Genomic DNA, 27142 nt, shown 5'->3' with positions numbered 1-27142 from the left:
TGTCCTATAAATGATGAGCATCTGCAGGGGCAGACTTAAAACTCGAAACAAAATACTTTATCTATAGAAGTTTTTAGTTTTCTGTCCAGAAAAGAACTGAGGGCAGGTGGGGGATAAAGAAACATGAGCAAGGACAGGTGAGGAGGGGGATAAAGAAAGAAACATATTACAGCAGGATCTGAGGAAGGAATAAAGCAACAAGGATGGGGAGGTTGGGAGGGGGAAAGAAGCAACAGGGACTGGAGGGAGGGGGAATGAAGCAACAGGGATGGGGTGGGCAGGAGGGCGAAAGATGCAACAAGGATGGGGACAGGTGGGAGGAGACAGAGCGCGTGAAAACATTAGCCCTGCCATGGAGTACTCAGAGAACACAGGCAGTTGGTCCATGCTCTAGGAGAGGGCCAAACACAAGAAGCATAACGTATGCATGCTATGAACAAACAGGAACAAAGAAAACCAGAGCGTCGTTGAAGCGAACATTTGATAAGCTAGCGGCGAACTGTAAGTCCACTGATTGTAAACAACATGACTCGAAGACACCATGCATGCAATGTCTAACCAACACCTAAAACTGTAACATAAGCACTTTTACACTATACACTCAATCTTTTTGCAAATTGTGTGGCAGCCGGCTGTATACTCTGTACAGCCCATCCAATTGTTTTTGTGCATAATTTATACTTTGTGTAATTATTTCTTGTCACTATTGGCTTACCTATTCAAACTGCTGTCTCTCATATATAGGTTCTTCATATCACTGTATATATACGAATCACTATTTCCTAGTACACCAACAAGAAATCAAATTAGCTACCCTCCAGTTTGACACAAAGACATCAGAAATGATCACATTAACCAACTGAGCATTTCATACAGAATAGTTTAACTTGTGTTTACTCTTCATTTTAGGTGTGTATGTCATAATATAACTCTTCCCACTCTAACTTCATGGACATGACCCTCATCCAGCTCATAGTTCTGCAGCCGTATATTCTGATTTTACAAATGAAGGCTAAGATAAATAATGAAAATGTCACTTACCCAGTGTACATCTGTTCGTGGCATGTTCCGCTGCAGATTCACATGCTGTGCATTACTTCTGCCATCTAGTGTTGGGCTCGGAGTGTTACAAGTTGTTTTTCTTTGAAGAAGTGTTTTCGAGTCACGAGATCGAGTGACTCTTCCTCTTTGGTTCCATTGCGCATGGGCATTGACTCCATTGTTAGATTGTTTTCCCGCAGAGGGCAAGGTAGGAGTGATAGAGTATATAGGTAAAAGTAAAGAGATATCCATGCTAATGCGAGGGTGCATGTGAATCTGCAGCAGAACATGCCACGAACAGATGTACACTGGGTAAGTGACAATTTCAGTTCGGTGGCATGTGTAGCTGCAGATACACATGTTGTGCATAGACTACAAAGCAGTTTGTCCTCCCATAAAAATAGCGATGGTCAGCCTGTAGGAGTTGAAGTTGTTCTGAGTACAGCTTGGCCTACTGTGGCTTGTTGTCTTGATAAAACATCTACACAGTAGTGTTTAGTGAATGTATGTGGTGTTGACCAAGTAGCTGCTTTACATATTTGAGCCATTGGTATATTGCCTAAAAAAAACATTGTTGTACCTTTTTTTCTTGTAGAATGTGCTTTTAGGAGTAACTAAGAGTTGTCTTTTTGCTTTAACGTAGCATGTTTGGATGCATCTTACAATCCATCTTGCTAAACCTTGTTTTGATATGGGGTTGCCTGTATGAGGTTTCTGGAAGGTCACAAACAGTTGTTTAGCTTTCCTGAATGGTTTTGTTCTGTCTATATAGTACATTAAAGCTCTTTTGACGTCTAACATATGTAGAGCTCTTTCTGCCACAGAATCTGGCTGTGGAAAGAAGACTGGTAGTTCCACTATTTGATTTATATGAAATGGTGATACCACTTTTGGAAGAAATTTTGGGTTTGGTCTTAGTACAACTTTATTCTTGTGTACTTGGAAAAACGGTTCTTCAATAGTAAAGGCTTGAATTTCACTTACTCTTCTTAAAGACGTAATTGCTACTAGGAAGGCAACCTTCCATGTTAGAAACTGCATTTGACAGGAGTGCATGGGTTCAAATGGTGGGCCCATGAGTCGTGTAAGCACTATGTTTAAATTCCAAGAGGAGACTGGAGGTGTCCTGGGTGGAATGATGCGTTTTAACCCTTCTGAGAAAGCTCTGACAGGAACTCTAAACAAGGAGCTGTGTTGTATGTTCTGTAAATAAGCTGAAATTGCAGTAAGATTAATTTTTATGGAAGAAAAATCTAAATTAGATTTTTGCAAATGAAGTAAATAGCATACAATGTCTTGTACTGATGCTTTAAGAGGGTCAATATGTTTAGATTGACAGTAATATACAAATCTTTTCCATTCGTTTGCATAACACTGTCTAGTCATGTGTTTTCTCGCTTGTTTAATAAGTTCCATACATTCGGATGGGAGTTGTAAATATCCAAATTCTATGACCTCAGGAGCCAAATTGCTAGATTGTGTTTTGGGATTTGGGTGCCTGATTTAACCTTTGTTTTGTGTCAACAGATCTGGGCAGTCTGGGAGTATGGAGTGTGGTACTACTGACAGGTCTAACAATGTTGTGTACCATGGTTGACATGCCCATGTTGGAGCTATGAGTATCATGTTGAGTGTAGTTTGACACAACTTGTTGACTAGAAACGGAATGAGTGGGAGAGGGAGAAAAGCGTAAGCAAATATCCCTGACCAATTGATCCATAGAGCATTGCCCTTGGAAAGGAGATGTGGGTGTCTTGATGCAAAGTTTTGGCATTTCGCGTTTTCGCTTGTGGCGAACAAATCTATGTTTGGTGTTACCCATTGTTGAAAGTATTTTTTAAGTTCTTGAGGATGAATTTCCCATTTGTGTGTTTGTTGGTGATTTCTGCTGAGGATATCGGCCAATTGATTGTGTATCCCTGGAATGTATTGTGCTAACAGGTGTATTTGGTTGTGTATTGATCATTTCCAAATTTTTGGGGCTAGAAGGGAGAGTTGGGACAAATGTGTCCCTCCTTGTTTGTTTAGGTAATACATGGTTGTCATGTTGTCTGTTTTGATAAGAACATTCTTCTGTGTGAGAAGAGGTTGAAAAGCTTTGAGTGCTAGGAAAACAGCTAATAACTCCACGTGATTTATGTGTAGCTGTTTGTGTTTGGCATCCCATTGTCCTTGAATATTGTGATTGTTTAGATGAGCTCCCCAACCAATCATTGATGCATCTGTTGTACTTATGGTCTGAGGCACAGAGTCTTGAAATGGCAACCCTTTGCTTAGATTTGTGGAATTCCACCACTGAAGGGACATGCATGTTTGGCGGTCTATCAACAGTAGATCTTGAAGTTGACCGTGTGCATGTGACCATTGTTGTGCAAGGCACTGTTGTAAGGGCCGCATGTTAGTCTTGCATGTGGAACAATTGCAATACATGATGCCATCATCTCTAAAATCTTCATGATAAATCTGACAGTGTACCGCTGATTTGTTTGTATTTGTGTGACTATACTTTGGAATGCTTGTATTCTTTGCATATTTGGACATGCTAGCACTTTTTGAGTATTTAGTATTGCACCCAAATACTGTTGTATTTGTGCTGGCTGTAGATGTGACTTTTGGTAGTTTATTGAGAATCCTAGTGTGTACACGGTTTGTATTACATAATCCGTATGGTTTTGGTACTGCGTATGACTGTTTGATTTTATTAGCCAATCGTCTAGATATGGAAAGACATGTATATGTTGTCTTCTTAGGTAGGCTGCGACTACTGCTAGGCACTTTGTGAATACCCTTGGAGCAGTTGTTATTCCAAAGGATAACACTTTGAACTGATAGTGCTCTCCCTGAATGACAAACCTGAGATATTTGTCTGTGCGCAGGATGGATGGGTATATGAAAATACGCATCTTTGAGGTCTAATGTTGTCAGAAAATCGTGTTTTTGGAGTAGTGGGATAACATCCTGTAAAGTTACCATGTGAAAATGTTCTGACAGAATGTAAAGAATGAGGGTCCTGAGATTGAATATTGGTCTGAGGGTGCTGTCTTTTTTTGGGGAATTAGGAAATATAGTGAGTAAACTCCTGTCCCTATTTGAGATTGTTGTACCGATTCTATTGCTTGTTTGAGTAATAGAGATTGGACTTCTTCTTGTAACAGACTGATGTGTTCTGTGGATAGTTTGTGTGACCTTGGTGGTATATTTGGAGGAGTGTGTATCTGATTCCTGTTCGGAGTCGGAACCTTGAACGGAGACCGCTGTTTGCATGATTTCTTCCTCTTCCAAGTCGAGATGTTTTGTGCTTCTCGACGCCATTTCGAGTCTTCGTGCCCTCCTGTCTCAAAGAGTCTTTTTGGAGTGGAAGGATAAACAGGCCTCACAATTTTCTTCCCGATGATCTGGGGAAAGGCAAAGATTACAGACAAGATGCTGGTCTGTATAAGGATATTTTGCGTGGCAACGAGGACAGAACCGGAATGGAGTCCGATCCATGAGGCTTCCACGCGGTCGGCCCGAATAGGCCCAAGCTGGGTGCGCGCGGCCCGAAGGGCTAGTAGAGTTGACTTCTCCAACGGTACCGATGTGTTGATGGAAGATATAAACCTGATCGATACATTACCGACGGAAAAAAGTGTTTTCAAAGTTTTCCGATTCAAAATCTCGGACCGAGAGGAAACATGTCCAAACCCGATGGCGGAAAGAAAATAATCTAACAATGGAGTCGATGCCCATGCGCAATGGAACCGAAGAGGAGAAGTCACTCGATCTTGTGACTCGAAAACACTTCTTCAAAGATAAACAACTTGTAACACTCCGAGCCCAACACTAGATGGCAGAAGTAATGCACAGCATGTGTATCTGCAGCTACACATGCCACCGATCATGTAAATATCAGAGGCATATTATTTTAGGGCAAGAAAAAATACAGGGTAGGTGGGCCCTGTTTACTCACCAAATACAATACAATGCAATACATTTGAAGGGTGCAAAGCTACCTCAGAAGCGACATCCTGGCAGTAGTGGAAAGGTCATATTAGAAAAACTTAAACTACAGAAAACCTAAATTTCAACCATGCAGAAGTCAAAAAGAAATGTTTTAATGCTTATTTTAAAAACAGCTTCAGTCAGGCTGCTTTTCAGACCCAGCGGGAGATAATTCCACAATTTAGAGTCCAGAAAAACACATGATCTACCCCTTCCTCTGGCCTTGTGAAGGAGGGGGATTTGGAAAAGTTTTGAATTGTTTGATCTCAACAATCTAGCCTGGGCGTAGGGATTGTAACTGAGCTTGAGGTAAAGAGGGCCAGTGTGGGTTTAGGCCCCAAATGCAAAAATTAGTGCCTTGAAATGTATCCTTTTTGTCATTGGGAGCCAACAAAGATAACGTAGATAGCCCACCACTGCAGAAGTAAGATAGGTCTAACATTGCTGAGACCTTTAGGATCAGCCGATGGCTTCTTCAGCAGGGGGAACAAGAAGGCTTGTTTCCAACCAGAAGAAACCAATGCCTGGTCTAAGGGATCATTTAAATGTCTCTTCAAAATCGGATTCACCTTTGGGGCAACAAGTTTTAGTATGGCAGGAGGGCAGGGATCTAGGGAGGGTCTGATCTGTGTCAGTTTCCTCTAGGGTTATAGAGGCAAAGCTAGAGAGCACAGGGCCAGGGTCTAAGGTGGTCGCCTCACCTTGACTGGTTGGGTAGAGACCTGGAAAAAGTTCATAAATGTTTTTCATTTTTTGAAAAAGAAGTCTGACAGTTCTTCGCACAGCTCCATGGAGGGTGCAAGAATGTTACTTTTAGCTGAAGGCGATAGAAAAGAGTTCACAATTTTGTACAGCTCATGAGGTCTATTTACAGCTCCAGAAATTGACGTGGAGATAAAAGTTGTTTGGCCATCCGTATTGCAGCATGGTCTTTTTTCAGAGCGGCTTAGTAGGTTGCCTAGGCACCCTGATCATACTTGGATCTCCACTGCCTCACAAGCCTTTTACAAAAAAGACTTCTCAGCTTTGAGGTCATCAGAGAGCCAAGGCGTGGAAGGCTTGGACCTTTTAGAGGTATGAGATTTCAGAGGGGCAACGGAGTCAAAAGCAGCTGTAAACCAATTATTAAAGCATGAAACATCCTGATCCATTAAATGTGCACCAGAGATTTTATGCCAGGGTGTAGATGTTGTCTGTCCTTCCTTGGGCACTGCAAGGGGCAGTGGCGACCACGTTAAAAGGTATTAGAATGAGGTCAGACCAAGTAAGTTGAAGAGCCAGTTGAACCAGGATTTTCACGGTATGGCCTACTTTAGGAGTAGGCACCTTGATTAATTGCTTAAGATTAAATCCTTCCATGGACAAAAACTGCTGGGCAGGTTTGTTGGTGGGATCATCCACATGGCGAATGAAGTCATGAAGCACCAGGTAATTGCCACGGAGAGGGGATAGTTGGCTAAGAACATCGGTAATAAGCTGTAAGGAGGTGGCTGAGGCACTTGGAGAATGATAGATAAGTGTGCCAGATAATGCTAGTATGACAGTGAAAGGTAATCCTTCAATAGCATTGATGTTTGTCAACTTATATACAGTACAGTAGTAGGAGGAACAATGTATGATAGCCAGCCCTCCCCTGTTTTTTTCAATTCTATCAATGTGTAAGCAATGTTGGCAGCTAAGCAGTCTTTGTGTCAGGTTGTGATTAGAAACATCAGGTCCAAATGGTTCTCTGTGAACAGACTGAGGATGTCTAAGTGGTGAGCAGCAATTAATAAAACAGGCAGAAAAGTGAGAACAAGGTGAGGTGAATGATGAAACAAAAGGCTTGAAAAGAGCTACGTGATTGAGGGGTTTCTGCAGTGAAGCAGCATCCTCACCTCTGCTAAGGACCTGTGTACCATTGCCTTGAGACAGACCTGCAAGTGAATATGGTATCCTGATTTAATTCTGGCCTCTGTACACACAAGATCCTGGGTGTTCCCTACATGCCTAGGCCCAAAGGAGACAAGGAGGCCCAGAGCCTTGCTCTGGGGATGTAGAGGGAGCCTAAGAGCACACCACTGGCAGGGTACAGGACTATGGTCTGTGTCCCTAGCCACATACAAGCAGTAGTGGTGGCAGCATACCATGTTGTTAGAGGTCACTAGCTGAGCAGGATTTTTTTACCTGTTCGAGGATGTCCACAGTGTCCACAAGCCGCTTGAGTAAGGTTCCATTCATGTGTCAAGAACCGACCCTGCAGTGACATCCCTGTTCAAATTTCGAGTCAGGTGTATTAATATTGGAAGGTAGCACGACTCTATATTGTTTCTCAGTGTGTGTGTATGATGTTACCAGTCTGATCTATGTTGGATTGCCCCAGGTGTGACACGGCACAAGATGGAGTGTATTGCTGTTGTTCCTGAAAAGGAGGGCGTAACTCTGGATACAGAAGTGTTGAGGGATTCAGTAAGGACTGTCTTTCAAAAAGTCTATGTGGCCCTTTTAGCAGAACACTGATGAATGGTCTTTGAATATTTATCACATTTGTTTGATGGTGGAGAAGTGGAGGTGAGAGGCGGAGTCAGCAGAGATAATTGCTAGTGAAAGAGATTTCTGGGGAGAGCTGGATTCTTTGTTTTCCTTTGATTGGCCTATTGGGAAGGCTACAGAGCCAGGCTCATAGGTTTACACTTATTGTGGTCATGTTGTTAGTATTCCTCCTCAGAGCCAGCATCATCATTAACTGGAGTGAGGAGGACTCGCCCCGCAAAGAGACCCTGTCTGTGCAACAGAGGAAAATAGACTACAAAAGAAACCAGGCAAAACCAGTTTCTAAACACAGGCAGTAAATTAGTATCCCTTGTCTGAAAATACCACAGAAAAGTGGGTCCCAAACTTCTTGACTGTGTTTTAATTCAAGCCGCTTTGCAGCCTGACAAGAGCCACTGTGTTCAAAGATTAGTATAGCTGACAGCCACTCACATGTCAGTTAGGGCACAATGCCTGGTTTTTGCAACCTGTACTGGAAGAAACTGTGGCTCTGGCAGTGACCTTGCGAGCTGCCTACTGATGAGAGAGGAGCAGCGTAGACTTTACTGCCATTCCTGACGTCACTATCATAACCTATGTGTATCCATGACATTTCATATAATGTGTGTTTTCACCTCTAATGAATGCATTCAAATTTCATAGTAGAGTGAATTCACTGTAGTGTTAGGAAACATGTACCGAGTGACTTGACTTAATTAAGTGAAGTGTAATCATTGAAATAATGTTTTAACCAACCTCATGCTATTTGAATGTATTTCCATGAAAAACAATAACAATTTATGTAAAGTGCCAATAATGGCTGAAGTCTAATGATGGAAATGCACTTCTGCTTCACACCTATGCTTATGTATGAGTAAAGTATGCATTCGTATTAACTGTATCATTTAATCTTGATTGAGAAAATATCATTCACATTCATGGTAATGTAGGAATTAAAATGTGTACAGTATAATGTGAAACTAAAATGCATTAACCTTATATTTGCTTGATTAGGTCTGAATTTCCTGAATGTAAGAAGCTGTTTGTCGTTTTTGCTAACGTGTCAATTCATTGCAGATGCATTCGTATAAAATGTTAGTTTGGAAGTAGATGTGCTATTGTTTTACAAACAGACTCTGAGAAACAATCCTTGAAGGTGGAACGGGAGGAGCTTGAGAGTGGAGGGACTTTATCTTATTCATACATGTAGCAAAAGATCTCCAGAGGACCAAGGGCCCCGGTGTTCATAGGATTGCACTGGAAACGACAAGTGATCATTCAAGTGTCACCGAGGGACAGGAGAGCACAATGGATTTCTAGTGGGGTGATTAGGAAGGTGTTCTCTCTTGGGTTTTTTACAGTATTAACTAGGGCTTTCACTAATTGATGGGAGAGCAGATTCCCTTGGACTTTGACAGGTGCAGGCCTTTTTTGCCCCATACCGTTGCTGTATGAGGCTTATGCTTACACTTACCTTTCTAAGAAGACTCTTGACCAAGCTTCTAAAATGCTGACACCTTCCTCTTCATTTTTCCAATAGTTTGTCCTATTTTTCCTCCTTATCTTTATTCCCTATGTTCTTTAGTTAGATCTCAATAAAGCTAATAGAATTCCTAATTTCCCCTAGTTCGACTTAGCTAGATGACTTTAGTTTGCACTAATGTGTAAGAAAATAGACCGCCGCCTGTTTTCAGAGAATCAGATACTTTTACTGACGGTTTGTATTGCTGTTACCGAGTGTCTGGTTTGCCTTGTGTTAACTTGTCTAAATTTCTTCCCAAGATTTGTCTACCCTATGGTTAGTCAGTATCTTTACAGTACATACTTGAAATTGGTTTACATTCCAATGAGTGTTAATTCGTATTAAAACTCATTAACTTTATTTCCATCTTAAGTACTAGTTTGTAAGTTACACTGTAAATTAATGTTGATTGATTATTACCTGGTTGCCTAGTAAAACCCTATGCGTGATCCAAAGGTTCATCGGCCTCAATTTAGAGCAAACAAAATGCTCCAGCAAAGCTGGCAGCAGAGGACGGTTTGGTCCTCAGGAAAACAGGGATAGGGAATTAGGGTGTACCATTATGAAATTGCACAGACACAGCCCAAGCTCTGATCACATGACTAGAGGATTAGTGGAGTTCCAGCATTGTTTCAACTCAGCGGTTGTGTGAGTATTAATACAGTTGCACTTTGCAATTCTGCTTAGGTTGCGGTGACTTGAGATGATTTTGAAGTGTTTTGCAGAGAATTCTTGAAGTTGTTGTGTGAATGTGGAGTTTAATGCTAAGAAGTTGACACAGGTATAGAGTGTGTTGTAGCCTAAGATCCCAGTATATATGAAAAAGTGGAGAAAACACTTGTTCTTGTCAGCCTTGTAAGCTGTGCTGTTCGTGAGACATCATTGACAGTACTATCAGTGAGGGACTTTCTTTTGTGTGATTGTGAGAGGTTGGTAAAGTGAATCTCAAGCATGCAGGGAGGAACTGTATCAATCTGAGTGAGATCTACTGGTCGAGATTTCCTTCAAGACTGTTTGTTAAAATAGGTCGGAAAGTGTATCTCTGAACCGTTTTAGAAGTGATTCATTACCCCACACCATAAGAGAAGAAGACAAAGTTATTGTTGAAAATCACTTGAATTGTTTTGCATTAAGGTTTGAGTGAGAGAGTAACTGCGAGAGAAATTGTAAAGGAGGGTGAGCCGCTGCAAGTAGAGAGAATGATATCACTTTGTGCCGCGCTGTAACAGGTCTGTTGGTGTAAGGCCTGACTGGTGTTGGTGGAATACGTCAGCCGCTCTGGTATTGGTTGTGACTGCCGAACAGAGGGTTGTGGGTGAAAAATTGCTTCCTGATTATGAACAAAAAGTTACTGTGAAGATTTGCAATTGGATAAAAAAATAAAGGGGGTCCGCCGCCCGCCAAAGTACCCCCGCCAGAACACCGCTGCGCGGTCAGAAGACCGCCGCGGTGATTCTGGCTTTCCCGCTGGGCTGGCGGGCGACCGCCAGAAGGCCTCCCGCCAGCCCAGCGGGAAAGCGCCATCAACGAGGAAGCCGGCTCCGACTGGAGCCGGCGGAGTTGAAGGCGTGCGACGGGTGCAGTAGCACCCGTCGCGATTTTCAGTGTCTGCATAGCAGACACTGAAAATCATGGTGGGGCCCTCTTACGGGGGCCCCTGCAGTGCCCATGCCATTGGCATGGGCACTGCAGGGGCCCCCAGGGGCCCCACGACACCCCATACCGCCATCCTGTTCCTGGCGGCCAAAACCGCCAGGAACAGGATGGCGGTATGGGGGTCGGAATCCCCATGGCGGCGCAGCAAGCTGCGCCGCCATGGAGGATTCCCCTGGGCAGCGGAAAACCGGCGGTACACCGCCGGTTTTCCGTTTCTGACCGCGGCTGTACCGCCGCTGTCAGAATTGCCCTGGATGCACCGCCAGCCTGTTGGTGGTGCATCCGCGGTACCCTAACCTGGCGGTCTCGGACCGCCAGGGTAGGAATGACCGCCAAAGTCTTTAAAGCATGTGAAGTTTGACAAAGGGAGATGCATTTGTACCAGTTAGAAAGGGAGTGGAGACTCCTCCCGAAGGTACGCCAGGTCATTATATGATATCAGTTGTAGGGCTTCACACATATCTTTGGCTTTAACAATGCACAAGGTCACTGAGAAAGAGGGTGCATTGACATTTCAATGTTATGGAACACAATTTGAGAATTATTGAAAATTTGAGACAGATCCTATTTAAGATGAAACCACCTCCTACACCTGCAAAATTTGAAGCACTAAGGGCCAGATGTAGCAAACTGTTTGCGAGTCGCAAACGGCGAAAATCGCCGTTTGCGAGTCGCAAACATGTGTTTGCTATGCTGAAATGCATTTTGCGAGTCGGAACCGACTCGCAAAATGCATTTACGACTCGCAAATAGGAAGGGGTGTTCCCTTCCTATTTGCGAGTCGCAGTGGTATGCAATTCCATTTGCGACCGCTATGCGGTCGCAAATGGAGTCGCAGTTACCATCCACTTGAAGTGGATGGGAACCCACTCGCAAACTGGAAGGGGTCCCCATGGGACCCCTTCCCCTTTGTGACTAGACCCAAAAATATTTTTTCAGAGCAGGCAGTGGTCCAAGGGACCACTACCTGCCCTGAAAAAATCCGAAACTAAAGGTTTCGTTTTTTTTTCTAAGTGCAGCTCGTTTTCCTGTAAGGAAAACGGGCTACACTTGGGGAAAAAAAACTGCTTTATTTAAAAGCAGTCACGGACATGGAGGTCTGCTGTTCCCAGCAGGCCTCCATCCCCGTGAGTGCCCAGAGTCGCTATGGGGGCGCAAATTGCAACCCACCTCATTAATATTAATGAGGTGGGTCTTTGCGACCCCCTAGCGACTCGCAGACGGTGTCTGAGACACCGTTCTGCATAGCAAATTGCAAGTCGCAATTTGCCGTCTTCCTACATCTGGCCCTAAATGCTTGGGAGCAATTAGCACATCAGAGACAGAAAGAAAAATACAATGGAAGGGTTAGAAGAGTGCTGCAAACTTGTGCAGATGCTAGATGTGACAACCAACAAAGAACTTGGTGAGCAGACATAATTAAGGGAACTGGTTAAATCCTGCCTTAGCTAATGAAGAAGAGGGAAAAAGTAAACCAAAAGAAAAGAAAAGGAAAGAGTGACAAGGGAGACTAAGTAAGGATGACAATTGTCAGAATAATTTGGATGATGATTTTATAAATAAACTATTGTTGAATCGTTCACCACCTGACAATGTGGTTCAAACAAGAGGGACAAATGAGACAATGGGAAATGAGAATTTCTACTGAACCATTAGAGCCAAATTCAAATCAGACAGAGGGAAAATTAGAAATGACGGTCCCTCAGAACCCAAATGCTTTAACTACTCCAGACGTACTGACAGTTCCTGTAGTTCCACTGTATGGTTCAGGAGCGACAGGAAATAATACTCATACATTGGCCATTCCTACTGTTCATGTAGACAGGAGTGTCCCGAATAATAATAGTCCCGAGACAGATAACTCCTACATGTATTGCAGACCTGATGACAAGTCAGATGGGGTTTTCTCAGGGATCCCCACCATTTTCTGTACCCAGATCAAACTTGTTCCAAATGCTGACGATGCCCGATTCTGTGATATCCATTGGGAATACCTCAGATCATGCAAATCCAAACACTTCCTGAGGAGAGATACTACTTAATACTTTAGCAGAAATACATGGTCTTAGTGCTAAAAAAAAGATGATTGGCTTAAAAGCACTGACACTACAAATGAAGCTCAGGCTACAGCAGAGGACATTTAAAATGCCAGAGAGAGGAAGGGCATTAGATGTTTCTAAATTGAAATTGGAATAAAATTAAATGATTTTGGAAACTCTTGATTTAGCACTGATTCTTCTGCAGTCCTTTGTGTTACCTCCCCGGCTGCACGTGTTTATCTTTATATTGGATAATCGGGCCCTTTGCGACCGGGAAAATGCATTTTGGTTTGTATGAATTCCAAAATGCGATTTCGTAACTTGTTACAGAATCACAATTTGGAACTGCAAATACATACCAATACGGTATCAGGAAGGGGCGTGTTCAGGGCGTCCCTACCTAATATCGAATCGCAGCACTATGCAAGAATGTTTTGTGACCGAAATGCAGACTCGAAACATTCGCATTTTACCACGTACTTTAAGTAGGCGCTCACCCATTCCCGAATAGCAAGGGGCCCCGAGGGACCCCCTCCCCCCCTGTGAATGGTAGAGAAAATGTTTTTTAAAGCAGGCATTGGACCCAAGGACCACAGCCTTTTCTTAAAAAGTTAAAAGAAAAAAACTTTACATTTTTCTTTTTTTAAATGCATCCCGTTTTCCTTTAAGGAAAACGGATGGCATTTAAAAAAATAGATTGCTTTATTTAAAAGGAATCACAGACATTGTGCTTTGCTGACCCCAGGAGGCCACCATCCCTGTGATTTTTATCTTTCTTAATGGATTGCAAATGGTGACCTACCTCATTAATATTAACGAGGTAGGTCGATTTGTGACCCATTAGGTAACGCTAAATGAAACTCAGGGAGCTTCATATATTAGGAATAGCAATTACCTAATTGCAATTCGCAGAGAATCACATTTAGGTAATCGCTATTTGTAATAATGATACATATGGCCCTTAGTGCTGTAGCAAAGCGAGTTGGGCCTGGAGAGCAGTGGCCAAGAGAACAGACTGAATGTGAAGTGCAAGTTCCACAAATGACTATGGAAGAGACTGAGGAGTCTGACCAAAGTGACAGTGATGGTGAAGGGCCAGTAGTCCCGAGATCAAGGAGAACAAGGGTACCTTGCCGGAGGTACGCCTCACCTGAATGGACATATCTAGCTGCAAATGTCTGGGAGAGAGAATTTGGATTCTTTTGTTTTAACAAATTGAATTCAGCGGAGTATCTTTGAGCTGAACTTTGTGACAGAACTGAGCTTTGAGATTGCATTACCACTTGATAGACTGAGACATTATATCCTGTATGTGATTTTTAGTGAGTTTGTATTGCGCATTTATAAGTGACATTTGACAGACCTTGTAGAGAATAAAGAAGAGTACCATGGTCAGAGTATGCAGAATTCATTGTAGGGTTGTCATTTAGAAGTCTGTTCAAGGAAGACAAACAAAGATATTGCAATTAACATTTGAACTTTGTTGCAAAGACAATTGCTTACTACAGGCTTTGCTCAACTAAGAAACTAAAAGAGACTACTGCTGCATCTTGCTAAACAGTCTGAATTGAGAGAAACCATGGAACCTGGAAACAATAATAGACACATACATATGCACAGGAGTGTTAGTAGTGGCAATTATACTAATTATTGTTTTCCTTATAGGTTTGAGTTCACTTAGACCTTTTGGAGCAGAATACATTAAATCCACAAGTGCTCCTACTACACCAGTTCCTGTTGACAAAAGAATGCATTCACTAAGTGAGAAAGAATTACACATAGCCACGCCTGGAGGAAATCCTACATCAAACATGTATTCTAAATTGCTTTACGAGTTTGTTGGCACTATGAATGCCAAGGATTCCTATGTCTATATGCAATTACCTGCATCAGCTGGAGAGGAAATAACGTACCACCATATTCCTATGACCTATGGTGTTACTTTTCGCTTACTGACAAGCCTTCTCTATGAACAAGAACACTTTCAATATTATTGGTCCAGTTATGACTTGATCTTTTCAGATGTTCCCATCCTAAAACACTTGAACATGATTGACGGTGGCAGAGCCGCCATGGTCGGACCACCGACACCGCCAGGCTGCCGCCAGTAGGCCGTCTGGCGGTCCCAGTGGTTATCATCCGCCAAGGCAGCGCTGCTTGCAGCATCGCCCTGGGGATTACGAGCCCCCATACCACCAGCCTTTCTATGGCGGTTTACACTGCCATGGAAAGGCTGGTGGAATGAGGGTGTCGGGGGCCCCTGCACTGCCCATGCACTTGGGGCCCCCAAGCAACACCCCGTTGCGCATTCCACTGCCCGAAATACGGGCAGTGGAATGCGTGACGGGTGCTGCCAGCGCCAATGTTAAGGCCCTGCGGTGAATTCTTAAAAGGGCTGGCGGGGTTCAGGCCGCTCAGGCGGCCTGAAGGTGGAAGGAGTTTGGCGGGCGAGCTTCAAGTAGGTTCTGGACAGGTCTGGATGGTGTTCTAGAAGTGCTTGAACCATTGGCTGTCTCAAGCAGGGGGAAGTTTCATTCATGTCTCGGGTCTGCCTATGAGGACAGGGCGGTTGACTACTAGCTGACAGGACCAGCACTGTCAGGAGGGAGAGGTCATTTTCATCTGATTTACTTGATCTCTCTCTCTTGCATGGCATTGTGAGGACCAGGGAGCGAGCCGGGTCCTGGTGAGGGCCAGCCAGGGAGCCGGGGCCTGGTGAGGGCCAGTGCGCGAGCTGGGACCTGGTGAGGACCAGGATACTGCGCTCACTCTCACCCCTTTCACAAGACCAGACTAGACAGGTGTTTCATCCTCTTTTGCATGGACCAGACAAGGGCCAGTACAGAGATCCAAGGACACCAGACACTGGGGTGCTGGACTTGCAGCCCCTGTTTTTCATTGAAGTTCTTCATTAAACAGATACAACTGTGCAAAATCTCTTTTGAGAGATTCAAGTTATTCCTCATCTCACTGGACTCACAATCTGCAGACAGACGTAGAGACTGAAACTCCTTACACATTGGTCATATTGACTGTTCTGCCCTTGTCTGCCATGATGCCCTGGGTCGGTATCAAACATATCAGTATAGTGATCACGCGAATACTCATGACTGTAATTTCATTTAACAAGTGTATGCGTTCTGGCAGTTGCAGTCTTTGTTAGTTTACTGGAAACACTGGTTTGTAAAAAGAAACTGCGGGACTGGAGAGGATTGTGCCTTTGTCATGAGCTATACGGGGCCTATAGTAACCTCCTACCCCCATAAGGCACAGGGATGCACCAGGTCAAGAGAAGGTTCCCCTACCCCCACCACACACATTCGCCCCACTTCTGGGAAAGGACACATTGGTAAAATCCCAAGGACGTGGCACACTTCATATGTTCAGCTAAGAACTTGCCACCCCACCAGGAGAGTATATGGCTCCCCAAATATGTACTCCCCTTTCCCTTTCACCGGCCAAGGGCCCACCTCCCACCTTACACCCCCCAACCCTAGGAAAAGACATGTAGCAGTCTTACACACCCCTTGAACAGTGACGGAGGTACCATTGGTGCAGGTGGTGCAACCGGGGCTCAGAGCTCGAAGGAGCCCATTGAACACCAATAATTACTATACTTTACTATCCCACCAGCAGCTAGGGTTGCCACCTGACCAATTTTCTACCTGCGCCACTGACCACACCTTCTCTGAACCCCTCAGAACAAGAGGTGGGGGCACATTTTAGCTCTTCTGCACCCTCCTGGACTGACCCCACCTTCTCTGCACCCCTTCAGGACAGGCCTCACATCTTCTGCACACATTCTGAACAGGGCTAACTTCCTCTGCACCCCTCTGGACAGGCAGCATTTTCTCTGTAGCCCCTGGACAGGACAGGCCTCACCTCCTCTGCATTCCCAGGCACAGAACTCACCGCTCTATACCTCCCTGGATAGGACAGACCTCACCTTCTCTGCACCCCCATGGACAGGGCAGGCCTTATCTCCTCACCACACCTTTGGACAGGCCTCTTCTCTTCTCCTCTCCACCTCCCCAGACAGGCCTAACCTGTGCACCCAGTGGACAGGCCTCCTCTCTTCTGCTACCCTCAGCAGTTGTGAAACTACCCATCTCCCCCCGCCCTGGGAAAGGCAGGCCTTACCTCCTCGTCACACGCCTGGACAGGCCTCTTCTTCCACGTCCATAGACAGGACCCACCTGTGAACCCCCTGGGCAGGCCTCACCTCCTCTGCACCCCCTGGACAGGCCTCACCTCCTCTGCTCCCCCTTGCACAGGACAGTAACCCCCTCTGTAACCCCTGCACGGGCCTCTCCTTGTCTGCACCCCTCAGCACAGTTCCAGCCTCATCTCCTCAGCACACCACTGGACAGGCTTCACCTCCTCTGTATGCCCCTGTCTGGCCTCTCCTCCTCTGCACTCCCCTGGACAGGTCTCATGTCACCTGCACCCCCTTCACCCCAGACAGGCCACATCTCCACTGCCCCTTTCAGGATAGACCTCACCTCCTCTGCACCACCCAGGACTGGTCTCACCTCCAATGCACCCTCCTGGACTGACCTCACCTCCTCTGCACCCCTCTGGACTGGTGTCACCTCTTCTGCACCCCCCTGGATGGGCATCACTTCTTCTGCACCCCCCTGGACTGGCCCCACCTCATCTGGACAGGCAGCATTTCCTCTGTACCCCTGTGGACAGGACATGCCTCACCTCCTCTGCATTACCTGGACAGAACTCACCTCTCTGTACCTCCTTGGGCAGGACAGGCCTCACCTTCTCTGCACCCCCCTGAACAAACCTCATCTTCTTTGCACTTGGACCCCCCCTGTTATGTCTTAAATGTATTCATGGGGATTGAGGCCTAACGCCGATGATGAATACTCTGAAGGTTATTAATTACACACGACACAGGAAGCTGGTTAATGGCCACGAGGGGAGCTCCCCGGGCCTTTTTCTTAACACCGGTTAACGTCACCGGTCATACCACTATGCACCCACATTACAGGGGAGACTGATTTAATGTCCCTCCACTAGTGTGCGTCATGGGCTGGCCCATGACGAACATAACATTCCTCCTTTACCCAAAATAAAACATATAGAACGAGATCACAACAATAACACAGAGTCCCACCAGGTGGCATGTGGAAGATAAAATCCCACATATAATCAGTCTGCTACAAATCCTTTCAACCTAGTTGACCTTGGTGGACGAGGACGTAAGTTGTAACGCTCCAAACCTTGCCTAGGAGGTAGCGAGCCGACTGGCAGAGACTCAGACAGCCCCTGATGAGGACGTTGGGTAACTTTCGGGCTCTGCATATCTGCACCACCTCGATCAGCCAACAGAGGTTCATCAACCACCATCCAAGGGCTCTGGAGCACAGAACAACGGTTACAGAAATCCACACTTCCTTCCTCACCATCGTCAAACAAGCTGGCCGGTGGGCAGCTCAGTTCGATTTCCATTCAACCACTAGCCATGCGGAATGCCTTGAAAAACAAGTTCCTTGTGATGGTTTCCTGATTCCTTTTTGCAGTTACCATAGTGCCCTTTATGGCACTCACCACCCACGGGTCCATTTCAAAAGGCACAAGAAACTTGCTTCCACTTTGTCTGTTGCATACAAGGACATGGTCCGCTATACGAATGTTCCGCTGCTTTGGTCTCTGCTTTCTTGACATCTTGTCATTTCTTTCCACTCTCTTGGACAGTGCCTCCTTTACTCGATCATGAAGTTCAGAGGGTTCTTGCACATGAGGAATAGTGTCTTGAACTTTCCGATTCAAGCACAAAGAACTAGGTGTTTCCCCAGTGGTGGCATGAGGAGTGAGACGGTAGTCCCTTAAAAATGCATATACCGTGCAGTCCACATTGTGACCACCAGCGACTGCAATCTGCAACACCTTGTTGAGAGTTCTCATGAAGCGTTCCACTTCTCCAGTAGCCTGAGGCCAACAAGGAGTGATCTTTTTGTGGAGGACTCCTCAAGATTGTAGGTATTCAGCAAACTCTTGGCTGGAGAAAGGTGGTCCATTGTCTGTGCGTAGCTCCTGTGTTAAGCCATGGGTGGCCATGATCTTTTCCAAATGAGGAATGATGTGAGAAGCAGTCAGGGACTCTACTATTTCCACATCAGGATATTTAGAGAAATCGTCTATCACCACTAGCATGTGACGACCATCTGGTAAGCTTCCAAAGCCTGCACTGGCCTGAAACCACAGGTCAGGGTTTAGAACCTCAGTTATAACCAGTGGGAGACTCTTGGCTGGACCAAAGACTTGATACATTGCACAGTGCCACACTGTTCTTTCCACTTGATCGTCAAGCCCAGGGAACCACACCTTTCTTCTCAACCTTGACTTCGTCTATTCCATTCCCTGGTGCGATGAGTGTGCCAGTTCCACTACCGAGTTCTGCAAAGAGGCAGGAATCACCAACCTGGGACCTCTCAACAAACATCCTTCCAGAGATATGGCCAGCTCATTCCTGACTCTGTGCAAGGAGTATGGCATCATTCTAGCCTCATCCGTTCTAAGAGTCACATTTTGAAGGACACTGTGCCACTTCCCAGATTCCACTGCTGACAGTACCAGCTGGAGACACTCATCACTATCTGTGGCCAATTTGATTTCATCAAAAGAAATAGGCAATGGGTGAGATCTTTCTACCACCAGCCTTACATACTCCTCTACCTCATTCGCATCAGCAATCTCTCGAGAAGTAGCTGCCCGGGCATGTCTTGACAGGTAATCAGCTGGGTTAAGAGGTCCAGGTCTGTATACCACTTGAAAATGATAATCCTGCAACTGAAGAATCCACTTTTCTGTTCGGGGTTGTGGTTTGGAGGAAGATCCAGTGGTATTAGGGGCTTATGATCGGTGGGTACTATGAACGGTTGTCCATATAGATAAAGGAGGAAATGCCTGCAGCCCCAATGCACCGCAATGGCCTCCTTCTCAATTTGTGAATAGCGTTGTTCAGTCTCTGTCAATACACGGCTGGCATAAGCCACTGGAGCCCACTCTCCATCCAATTGTTTTTGCGCCAACACGGCCCCCAATCCAGTGGGACTGGCATCAACAGATAGCTCTGAATCTTTACGGGGATCAAGGTGCACCAGTGTCGTGTGCTCTGACAACTCTGACTTGGTGGTTCAGAATGAAGCATCTTGTTCAGGTCCCCACTCCCATATCACATTGACCTTTATTCGATCCCTGAGAGGGGCTGTTAGAGCTATTAAGTTTTTGATAAAACGCCCGCTGTAGTTTATCATGCCCAAATAACTGCAGACACCAGATACATTGGTAGGGTCTGCTGCTTATTGAATGTCTTTTACTTTAGCCGGGTCTGGCATAACTCCTTCCCCAGAGAAACGGTAACCAAAGAAAGCCATTTCAGTCTGCAAGAAGGCACACTTGTCTCTGTGAAGAGGAAGGCCATTCTCTTGAAGCCTGTGATGTGTCGCTCGAAGACGTTGCAAGTGTAACTCTATAGTGGGAGCATGCACAAGGATGTCATCACTTACGTTAAAAGCTCTGGGCAAACCAGCAAGCACCCCACGAATAGTGTCCTGAAGAACCTACGCCGCACTGGAAATCCCAATATTCTCCCGTTTGTACCTTCTAAGACCCACATGAGTAGAGAATGTGGTTACGCCTCTAGGGTCCGGATGTAGAATGAGCTGAATGGTATCCGGCATGCAGATCCATTTTCGAGAACCTGCAACCTCCGCAACCATGTAATCTACAGTAGGTGTTAAGTGACATTCTTGCTTAATTATATCAGCCTGTTCAAGCTTCCGGAGCTCTTCTTCCACCTTCGGTCGCAGATGGAATGCAACCCGGCGGTGTTTTAATGCTACCGGCTGTGTGGATTTGTCACTATGCAACCGAAACAGGCGGTCTTTCAGGCACCCAATTCCTTAAAAAATCTATCTGCCCAAACTCAGGAGACTCCCCGCAGTTCCGGGGTGCACACTGAAAGTAAACAATACTAGGTTGAGTTGCTCAGCCGTTCTGCAGCTTAGTAACATGTCAGACCCAGTCTTTGTTCCGAACACTCTGGTGCGCACTGAGTTCTCTTCATGAGATAATGTGGTGGTAAAAACCCCCGCCAATGGCAGCGGTTACGACGACCCAAATGCATATACTTGAGTCGAGGTAGGCTGTAGATGAGGTTGGATGGGAAGAGTTTTCAACAATGAATGCGCCAGTATGTTAACGGAGGCCCCAGTGTTAATTAACGCCTGAATCTTGTGACCTGCAAGAGAGACAGAACATCGTGGTATTCGCTTTCGAGGATGCCCTCGGGGCTCCAGAGCATGTATCACAAGGACAGTCCCTTCTTCCTCTTCATCGTCATCCAAATCGTCGTCTTCACCTGTGGCTACAGGCGGCTGCACTAAGTTGACGGTCTTAGATTTCTGCGATTTTGAACTTACAGACGATCGACAAACCTTGGCTAAATGATTAATTTTATTGCAGCTTGAACATTTCTTGCCTTGTGCAGGACATGCACCTCGATGAGGGAATGGACCACCACACAAAAACACAAAAAGCAAGTTTGTGAGCTCGTGGCACCCTTTTGCTGACCATTCTTCTTCTCCGTGACTGCTGTGGTGATGGCATTCACGGGGTCAGTCTTGATCTGCGTCTGCAACGGGGCTTCAATATGGGCCGCACGTACTTTTGACAGTTCTTTGGATCGGCTTATCGTGAGACTATTTGCCATTGACATACCAGTTACCTGTAGTATGTTTTCTCGCAGCTTTACTGATGCACAGCCATGTATGAACTGCGCATCAATTTCATCTTCGGCATCCAACAGTGTACATGTGCATGCTAGTTCTTTCAACCTGGCGCAGAATGTGTCGACCGACTCATTTGGGAGTTGCCTAGCTTGCCTCAATAAGAAACGCTCATAGTCCGGATTCGCTAGCAGTTCGAAATGAGCGGTCAGAGCTCATTTTAGTGACTGGTAAGTGAAAGGTGGGCCCTCTTCTACAACGAACCATCCAAGTTTATGAATGGCTGCACCTCCCAAGTGCAGGAGTATGGGGCGTCATCTGTCCAGTGCCGTGGCTGCAAAATAGGTTTCCAACCTATCCACCCATTCCTTCCACCTAGTTGCGTGGGCAGAAGGAGGACCCTCCACGAGGAAAGGTTCTAATGCAGGAACTGACGACATGGCTATCTTGTTGCAAAAGTCTTTTCGTACAGTAACTTAAAGTTCTCTCACACCTGTTTCACTCTTGGTGATGGAACTGGTAGATGATGGCTCCTTTATTGGGATTGCTCTAAACCTGCATGTCAAAGCACAGGTGACCTAGGAGGGACATACAGTTGTCAGAAACGTCACTGCCACTTCATGACCTTTGCATTCTACAGTATTAGCTATAATAGACATCAGTGGCCTGACGTGTGTCCTGTATTGCTTGGTTTAGCAGTTCCTTGAACACAGTGTATTGAAAATGTGGATCCTTACTTTATACTCTTTGTGTTACTTGTGCCCAGTAATTTCCCTTCAGTGTTTGTTCTGTTGTCTTGTACTTTATTTGTTTATTTATTTGGAATTGCTTATTTCCAATGAAGTTGTGGGCGCATGAGTCTCCCTGCTCCCTGCTCCGCCACTTACCCCGTTCACAGAGCTTTCCGTCGACTTTGATTTTGATTTTTGTTGTTCTGTTGCTCCGGTGACTGCCAGCTGGAGAAACTGCACAGGGTTGTGCAGCCAAGCACAAGCCCCGCCTCCAGCACCTCGCCTTGCAGAAAGACGCCGACACTCCGGTGCGGCCCAGGCACAGCAGACACACCTGAGGCCCAGGCACAGCAAACACGCCTCCACCGCCGGTCCTCCCTGGAAGACTGCAGCCGGCGGGCCCTGCGACACAACGCCCGCCGCATGAGCACAGCACGAGCCGGAATGTAAGAGATGCTGCACAGCCTCCCGCGATCCGCTAGTAGGTCAGGACGCGAGGGAACAGGCATCCCGCTCATCGCCATTTTGTTATGTCTTAAATGTATTCATGGGGATTGAGGCCTAATGCCGATGATGGATGCACTGTAGGTTATTAACTACACACGACACAGTAAGCTGGTTAATGCCTACGAGGGGAGCTCCCCGGGCCTTTTTATTAACACCGGTTGACGTCACCGGTCATACCACTATGCGCTCACATTACAGATGTAATCTCCCTCCACTAGTGTGAGTCATGGGCTGGCCCATTACGAACATAACACCCCCAATGGACAGAGCAGACCTTACCTCCTCGTCACCTTCCTGGTCAGGCCTCTTCTCCTCTCCACTCGCCCTCCCTGCCGCAAGACAGGCCTCACCTGTGAACCCCGTAGACAGGCCTCACCTCTCCTGCACCCCCTCCCCGCATACAGGCCTCACCTTCTCTGCACCCCTTGACAGGCCTCACCTCCTGTGCACTTTACTGGACAGGCCTCATCTCTTGTGCACCCCACTGGACAGGCCTCACCTCCAATGCACTCCCACTTGACAGGCCTCACCTCCTCTGCACCCTCAGCACAGGACACGCCTCACCTCCTCTTCACCCCCCTCCACAGGCCTCACCTATTCTGCACCCTCTTGGACTGGCCTCACCTCCTCTGCACCCCACCCTGGACAGAACTGGAGAGGTTGTGGCGTAATGGCCAGAGCTACCAACTTTGGAGCAGGGGAACCAGGTTGGAGCCTCTGTGTCGGCTCAACATTCTGTGATTCTGGGAAAATCACTTAATCTTCCCGTGCCTACCGAAAATGAATGTGTCCTTGTGTAATGTAACTGGTGCTCATGTAAAATGCTCCATTACCTGTGGGTCCAGTTTCAGCTTTATAAAGCCGCAAAAAAAAAACAATCTCTGCACCCCACTCGACTGGCCTCATCTTCTCTGCATCGCCCTCAACAGTCATCAGGCTCTGTGCACCCCCCCGGACAGAACTCACCTCCTGTGCCCCTCCCATGGACAGGGCAGGCCTTAGCTCCTCTACTCCCCCTTGGACAGGCCTCATCTCCTCTGCACCCCCCTGGACTGGCCTCTTCTCCACCCCTCTAGACATGCCTCACCTCCTCTGCACCCCTTGGACAGGCCTCTCCTTCTCTGCATCCTTTTTGGACAGGTCTCACCTCCTCTGCTCCCTTGGACAGGCCTCCCCTCCTCTGCAACGCCTGGACAGGCCTCATCTCCTCTGCAAACCTCAACCCAGTACAGGCCTCATCTCAGGACACCCCACGACAGGAAAGACCTCAACTCCTCTGCATCCCCCTTGCAGAGGCCTCACCTCCCCTGCATGCCCTCCAACCTCCAACTCCCCCCCCCCAGACAGGCCACATCTCCTCTGAACCCCCTGGACACACTTAACCTCCTCTGCGCCCCCTGGACATGACTCACCTCCTCTCCAGCCCCTAGACAGACCTCACTTGTACACCCCCGGGACAGGCCTCACCTCATTTGCACTCCCTGGACAGGCCTCACCCCCTCTGCACCCACTTGGACATGCCTCACTCCAGCTGTACGCCTCGCCACAGGACAGGCCTAATCTGACAGGCCTCACCTTCTCTTCACTGCGCTGCAGAAGCCTCACCTCACATGTATCTCCTCTGCATGCCACTGGACACGTTTCACCTCTTCTGCACCTCCTTGGACATGCCTCACCTCTTTTGCATCCTTTGGATGGGCTCACCTCCTCTGAACTGGCCTCACCTCTGCACCCCCTGGAAAGACCACACCTCCTCATCCCCAGGACAGGCCTCACTTCTTCTGCTACAGGTGTCACCCCATCTGCACCCCAACCCTCTCCCCCAGGAAGGCCTCATCCCCCCTGCACCTCGGGCACAGGACTCATCTCCTCTGCACCCAGCAGGGCACAAGTCCTTAAAAAAAAGAAATGGGGGGAAATTAACCAAGTTAGGCAGTATGCAACTGACATCACGGTGCATGACACCCAACATGGCATCATAGGAAATGGCATCACAAACCATGACCTCACAGGAAGTAGCATCAGATCCTAAGACTGCACACATATCTTTAGCAGGTATATCATTCCCTTTGAGCACATCACATTATTTAACAAATGTGATTTTGCGTTGGGCTTGTGCCAAGAAAGTGGCAACTCTGATCCAAAAGCTGGGCCTCAACTTATACATATATTTTTTCAAACCTTGCCACAAAGAAATTGGCAACAAGGAGAAACCTGGTAGTAAATCTGTTCTCAATTGGTTGCAAAGTCTGCATTTTAAAATACCGTATGGGTTAAGGCACCTGCTGCTGAGATCTCTGTGTGCCAGCTAAATCTCAGATTATAATAATAAATGATAATTAAGGTAAGATAACTCTGGAGGTTAATGTATTCGCTGGACTATCTGTGTTTTTGTCTAGGCCTAGTTTTTAATCAAATTAGTATAGAGGGTTAATATGGTTCCTGCAAAGCACATAATGTAACTTACAAATGACACGTTTTGATAAGTGGCTTATTGCTGTTAACACAGAGATCCTAATGCTACTTGCAGTTCATATATTGGAATCCTGCTAGTATAGTAAAGTGAGCTGTGAAGGACATGTGGCTCCCACACCCTGTAACCCTCACTGTTTTATGCAAGACATCCTACATACACATTGATTTACACTCGTATGATTTACTGTCAATGTATAATGTTTATGTGTGATGTAAATCGCTGTGAAACCCTACATTGGGATGAGAAACGCTATAAAAGAAATAAAACTAAATACGGTTTTTAAATTGTTCTTTAGGTAAATACTGGGAAAGACCAACAAATCAGACATTATTTCAGTCCATGCTAAAATCTTGTATGCAGGGACTGAATAAAGCCAAAAGCATGCATGCCTCTTAAGTAGCTGTGAAGCGATAACCCCCTGTGCCTTTTATAAAGCAGCTAGGCGAAAGCCTCCAGTGGGTCCCAGACAGATACTTCAAGGAAAGGATGCCTGACCGCCCCGTAATTAAGGCCTTTGTAATGGGCCCAGTTTGAATGTGATAAGCCCCCTTCCCGTCCGCACTTTGCTGCTCAGTAGAAAGCACACTATTTGCAGGATCTGCTTGCTGTGTCCCAGTGTCTGAACATTACACCGGGACAAGTAGCATATTTGTGTGAGGTCCAAGGAGGGGTAGACGCCGTGTGCCCCGCCCCCTGGACAGGCCTCACCTCCTCGGCGGCGCCCTGGACATGCCTCTCCCGGTGCTGCAGCCACTTCTCACAGGAGCTCTGGGTGAAGGATTCTCATTGAGAACAAATGAGGTGAGGGTTCATTACACCCCATACAGCGCCTCTGACTCGCGCTGAGCATCGGTGCGCTATGCACAGGCCTCGAAGAGAGACACTGCTCCCCTGGAACTGGTGGGGCCGGCCGGCTACAGGACGGAGGCTTGCAGCGGAAAGCGCTTTAATACCACACACCAGGTACTAGGCGCTACACACCAAACATGTACTAATCACACTGAATAAGGAAAAGGACAGAAATGTTCTCAACTATTTTGTATCTTTCAGCCCTAGTATCTGGTTCTGTTGATGCTGCTGCCCCCTCATTTATCTCAGGGGTGTTGCCTGGTCAGTATGATTCGGGGGGTGTTCGCTTCAGACAATCGCGCTGGCACGTGATGCTAAAATACATTGTACAACCAGCAGGGCGCACGAGAGGGGCTGAAGGGGCAGTGGGAAGGGCGAGGAATGCGGATTGGTGGGGTACCGAGCGAGAGAGAGACCGTTATTTAGTGAAATAACCAACATATTTTCAAACAGAAGAGAGGGAGAGAGTGTGTGTCCGTTTTTGTCTCTGCGTTAAGATTCCTGGTGAAGTCTGACAGACACCTCACCGCACTCCACTGAAAGCACCTGCCTCCAACTATTTATCACAAAATACATGTATTAGGGTGTGTAAACGCCAACGCTCCCCCCCCCACACACACACACACTGAAGCTACGCCCCCGTTTAGCCGTTTCCAAAAAACAAATGACGAGTGACTGGGCCGGAGACTTTGAGAGAGGGAGGTGAGAGGGAGGAGGTGAGATAGACAAGGAGGGGAGAAAGGAAGGGAGACAGAAGGGATAGAAAGAGAAGGAGAAGAGAGAGGGGAGAGATGGCTGTATAGAAAGAGAGGGGGGAGGGAGAGAAAGAAGTAGAGGAGAGAAGGGGAGCGAGAGATGGTGAGAGGGGTGGAGAGGTTGAGGGAGGGGGAGGAAGTGATGAGAGGGAGGGAGTAGAGAGAGGAAGAGAGGGAGGAGGGGAGACAGGGAGGGAGGGGACAAGAGGAGGGAGACAATGATTGGATAGACAGAAAGAGAAGGGGAGAGTGATGGGTAGATGGAAAGAAGAAGGAGTAGGTATGGTGAGGCTGGATAATGTTTCTGTCATCGAGGCTCTTGGTTCTGGT

At 46.6% G+C, this 27142-nt stretch overlaps 1 long non-coding RNA gene and 1 pseudogene across 1 annotated transcript in view; both read right to left on the bottom strand.

Moving 5' to 3' along the window:
- Nucleotides 1-26106, bottom strand: part of LOC138299232 (uncharacterized) — a 31904-nt gene extending 5798 nt beyond the window's left edge. The window contains exon 1 of the long non-coding RNA XR_011204725.1: nt 25917-26106. This is a non-coding gene — a long non-coding RNA (uncharacterized lncRNA). The remainder of the gene's footprint in view (nt 1-25916) is intronic.
- The window catches only part of LOC138301486 (zinc finger protein 271-like), a 230495-nt pseudogene that overhangs the window by 12469 nt on the left and 190884 nt on the right, over nt 1-27142 (bottom strand).

The sequence above is a fragment of the Pleurodeles waltl genome, chromosome 6 (assembly GCF_031143425.1).
Source record: "Pleurodeles waltl isolate 20211129_DDA chromosome 6, aPleWal1.hap1.20221129, whole genome shotgun sequence".
Lineage (NCBI taxonomy): Eukaryota > Metazoa > Chordata > Amphibia > Caudata > Salamandridae > Pleurodeles > Pleurodeles waltl.
Note: the sequence above shows the minus strand (reverse complement) of the source record. Positions and strands in the feature narration are given on the sequence as shown.